This window comes from Octodon degus, unplaced genomic scaffold, assembly GCF_000260255.1.
Source record: "Octodon degus isolate 3935 unplaced genomic scaffold, OctDeg1.0 scaffold00174, whole genome shotgun sequence".
Taxonomy (NCBI): domain Eukaryota; kingdom Metazoa; phylum Chordata; class Mammalia; order Rodentia; family Octodontidae; genus Octodon; species Octodon degus.
In genome coordinates this window covers 367,318-372,409 of record NW_004524750.1, presented here as the reverse complement: position 1 = coordinate 372,409, position 5,092 = coordinate 367,318, and the positions used below count along the sequence as shown (strand labels likewise).

The 5,092-nt window shown below is 41.2% G+C and overlaps 1 pseudogene; it reads left to right on the top strand.

Moving 5' to 3' along the window:
* The first annotated feature begins 4,356 nt into the window (after nucleotides 1-4,356).
* LOC101561609 overlaps nucleotides 4,357-5,092 on the top strand; it is a 2,780-nt pseudogene continuing 2,044 nt past the window's right edge.

The window sequence follows — 5,092 nt, the reverse complement described above, 5'->3', positions numbered from 1 at the left end:
TTTGGTAATCTTCCTGGTCTGTGAAATCCCAGCCTGGAAATTATTGGTCTTAACAATTGTGCAACAAGGATTTTTTTTTCTTCAACTGAAAAAAAAAAAACCCAGAATTTCAAGATTTATTACAAGTATGTCATACAAAAAAATATTTATTGTTAGTAGAATGGGGATATTTGTATTCATGGTGTAAAGTGAAAAACCTACAGGAAACCCTTAAAATCAGTGTGTTGGGGCATGGCACCTACAACGGGGATGCTAGAAGTCACAAAATAAAAAAAGGAGAAAAAATACGCCCTCCCACCGTAGAATTTATTGCCAGTTTATTAAGGTTTATGAAGAAAGTGTTTTGGCTGATGACAGATACCAAGCTGGCCCACAGCAATTCAGCCACGAGACAGAGCCAGCGCTGTGACGTCAGTGTAGCTCCACCAGTATAAACGGATTTTTCAAGAAAGGAGAACATTTCACTTTTTACTGACTTGTTATAACTTCTTTATTATATAACTTCTCCTAATTGCTTTGTAAATTGTATTTTAAATACTGTAGATTGAGAAGCCTAATACTTTCATCCTGCAGTGCTCACAGGTGCTGGTTCTAGGGCTCCCACAGATAAAATCCAGATGCTCGAATTCCTTACATAAAACCATGTGGAATTTGTATGCTGCCTTTTCATGTCCTCCTGTATACTTCAAGTCATCTCCAGATGACTCATACTACTTAATATAATGTAAGTGCTGTATACATAGCTGTTACATTGTGTTGAGGGAAAAAATGGTATGAAAACAAAGCCTGTAAGTAAGTGCTCAGTGCAGATGTAGCTCTTTTCAAGTGTTTTGATCCATAGTTTGAACCCACAGATGTGGAAACCATGGATACACAGAGGCAATCGTACTGCGTTTTGCTGCTTAAGTAGTGCTAAAGATCACATAATTTTCTCATTATCAAGTAAACTTTACTCCAGAAGGAGACACTCCAGAGGTGTCTCCAGGGTCCCTAGCTCTCTGTTTCACAATCATAAGCTAAAAGTTATGACCTAACACAGTTTGCAAGGCTAAAATATTAATCATGCCAATACCAGAAATTGAATTTCTAGGTTTAGTTCTTCAGTAAAAAAACAATTTAGTTGGGGGAAGTTTTGTTTTTACTTGCTTTTGTTCTTGTTTCTTTATAGCAATAGCAGGAGCAGCTTACTAATTGGGTATAGTGGGTCTTGGGTATAGCAGGAAGGTTGTTTTTTGTTTTTGCTGTCTTTTTGAGGCAGGTTCTTGCTATGCAGCGCATACTGGTCTTGAGCTCACTTTGTAGCCCAAGCTGGTCTTTAACTTGCAAGAATCTTTCTGCGTCAGCCTCCCAAGTGCTGGAATTACAGGCATGCACCACCACACCCAGCCCGAGCAGGTATTTTTTAAAGTAAGACTTTAAGCTGAAATTTCCTGGAAAGTCCCTTCCACAGCCTATAATGTCCAGTATGCAATTTTGTGTCCAGTAATTCTTACAGTGAATATCACTGAGCTGGAAGGACAAAAGGAAAATCACCATCAGATGTCTTTCTACTGAGTTCCCCCATTCTATTTGAATATTGGTGTATGTTTGTGCAATGAAGAGTTGCCTGAAGGGAAGTCTGGCCTTTTCCCCTGTGAGATGACTTCTAAAACCTGGGATATCTTGATTGGTAAGAGTGTCTTTGTTTATTTGTGGGCCTTGGGCTACGCCAGATACTTTACACTAACATATATGATGTTTATGGTAGCGTGTCTTGGGCCACATGGTATCACCCTGGCCTTGGGAGGAGCTGGAGCTTAAGGACAGCTGTGTGGTTGATCAGTCTTCTCTAAGTGGGAAAGCTCAGTGAGGACTCTCTGCCCCAAGCCCCAGATCATTTTTCTCATTGTCATATATCTTCTGAAAGAGGTTAGCACTACCCACAATTCCTCCGGGGAAAACAACTAGAAACTGATTCTTGGAGCACTTGTAGGTCCTGCCACATTTCCTCCTTCCCTGCTAAATTGATGGATTCCTTTACTGTAGAACTTTAGTTATGAGTGTAAGGGTTTTGGTGAATGCTGGGGTCCTCTTAGCACATCACCAAACACAAAGGTGGTAATGGGGACCTCAAACTTAAATTGGGGCTGCCCACATCATACACAAAACACATACCTGGTCACAAGAAAGTTCAGCCATTACACCAGGCCACAGAGCAACGTTCTTGTCATAAATAGCTACATACCTACATCCTTGATTTCTTTATTTAAAAAAAGCTTAGGATAGGCAAAACATTTTAGGAATTTGTGTAGGGTGCATTTATATATGTACCTAACATGAAATGATGCTGGACTTGTAGACATTTTTATTCATACCCTCTAGGAGGAAATTAAATCCTAAAAGTCCCCTCTCAAGAAGCTTATTTATTAATGTATTTAGTACATGGTCTACTGGGTCTCACTGCACAGATCAGACTTGTAGTGACCCTTCCTGTTTTTCAGCCCCCCAAGCGCTGGGATTACAGGCACGCACCATTACACCCAGTCTCAATCGCCATCTCAGCGCACCCCGGGGGTGGGACCAACACAGCAGGTCAGGGATTGAACTCCAGTCCCTGAGGCTGCCTAAACAAATGCTTTAATCTGCTGAGTTATCTTGCCGGCCCTTGGAAACTTTAAATATTACTGGGAAGAGTTAGGACCAACACAACCAAATGCTGAACAATCTGATTTCAGCACAAAGGCTATCTTTTGAGTTTATCATTCTGTATGTGAAAACATTAAGAGGGGCCAACAAGATACAGTGGATGGAAGGCAGTCTCTTTAATAAATGGTACCTGGAAAATTGGGTATCCATATGCAGAAGATTGAGGCTAGACCCAAGTAGCTCACACTGTGTACTAATCTAAGACCAAAATGGATCAAAGATCTAAAATGTTAAAACAGAAACAATCCGCAGGAAAAAAATGGGTGACCAAAATGAATAAGCAGTTCTCAGAAGAAGTATAGAATCCAATGAAAATGTTCAACATTCCATAAGAGAAATGAAAATTAAAACAACACTAAGATTTTATTGTACACCAGAAAGAATGGTTACCATGAAGAAACCAAACAATGAGTGCTGGTAAGGGTACTGTGTTAGTTGATACATTGTATCAACTTGGCTGAATCAGCTCCTGCAGATCTCAGCATGGGGGCCTAGCCCAGCAGGTGGGCAGGGCACAGGAATTAAGAAAGGCAGGAAGCTGCCCTGCCTGGTTTCCTGCCTTCCGCCCCCCTTCTGTGGAGAAGTCCCAGTCTTTGGAGGAGCTTGATCTTCCCAGTTGCGACACTTTGAATGAGCTCTGATCTTCACTGTGGAGTGCTGGTCTTCACAGTTAGCACAGAAGGAAGAGAGAGGCTTGATGGACTGCTCCTCCTCTGCTCTTCATTGTTTTCTGCCGAATGAACTGCTGTCATTTCCCTTGGAGCCAGCGGAATATGGACTGATCCCTCCAGTAACTGTGAACTAAATAAACCTTTCCTTCCTTCATTTTGAGTGTCAGGTATTTGTCCCAGCAACGAGTAAAAAGTAACTAAGACAGGTACAATGAAAAGGAACCCTTCTATATTGCTGATGGGAATGTAAAATAGTACAACCACTATGGATATCAATATGGAGATTCCTCGAAAAGCTAAGAATAAAAATTCCATTTGACCCAGGTAGTTCCTTTCTAGGTATCTTCACAAGAGTTTGAGTCATCATATTACAGTGATACATGTATACCCATGTTTACAGCAGCACAATTTATAGTAGCTAAGTCTTGGAAATGCGTATGTGCCCATCAACAGCAGAGTGGATAAAGAAAATGTGTTTATACACAGTGGGGTGGTACTATGCCATAAAGAAGGATAAACATGAGGCAGCTGCAGGTAAATGGATAGCCTTGAGAACATAAAGTTTACAAAATCAGACACAGTTTAAGTATCACGAGGACTCATCTCCCACTGCCTGAGAAACCATGTCAGCATTCTCCTGGAACATGATGCGCCCTAAAAAGGGAGATGATGGAGTTAAACCACCCCCAGTCATTGGAAGATTTGGAGCTCATTGAAAATTGGTATTGTTGGATTGCCAAATGTTGGGAAATCTACCTTTTTTAATGTATTAATGAATAGGCTTCAGCAGAAAACTTACCATTCTGCACAATGGATCCTAATGAGGGCAGAGTCCCTGTGCCAGGTGAACAGTTTGACTTTCTTTGCCAGTATCACCAACCAGCAAGCAAAATCCCCGCCTTTCTGAATATGGTGGATATTCCTGGCCTTGCGAAAAGCATGCACATGGCAGGGCCTGGGAATGCCTTTCTGTCTCATATTAGTGCCTGAGATGGGATCTTTCCTCTAACACTTGCTTTGGAAGATGATGAAATAACCCTTGTTGAAGGAAGTGTAGATCCCATTTGAGATAATAGAAATAATTCATGAAGAGCTTCAGCTTAAAGATAAGAAAATGACTGGGTCCACAGTAGATAAACTAGGAAAAGTGGCTGGGAGAGGAGATAAAAAACTAAAACCTGAATGTGACATAATGTGCAAAGTCAAATCCTGGGTTATCTATAGATCAAAAGAAACCTGTTCACTTCTATCATGATTAGAATGACAAAAAGATTGAAGTGTTGAATAAACACTTATTTTTGACTTCCAAACCAATGGTCAATCTCTGAAAAAGACTACATTAGAAAGAAAAAAAGATGGCTGACAAAGAGTGGGTGGACAAGTAGGCCCCAGGGGCCTTGGTCCCTCCTCTTAGTGGGGCCTGGGAACCAACGTTGCAAGAACTGAGTGCTGAGGACAGACAAGTTTCTGGAAGTGAACATGATGCAAAGTCTTTGCCAGGATCATTAAGGCTGGCTTTCAACACTCCAACTAGAATATGTTTCCAGTGCAGGCCCAAGCGAAGGTGTGCACGGACCATCAGGAAAGGGACGAGGGCTCCTCAGGCTGCAGGAGAGAGTCACACAGATTTTGAAAAGGGATTCATTACAGCTGAAGTAATGAAATACGAAAATTTTAAAGAGGAAGCTTCTGAAAATGTAGTCAAGGCAGCTGGAAAATACAACAGGGCAGAAATT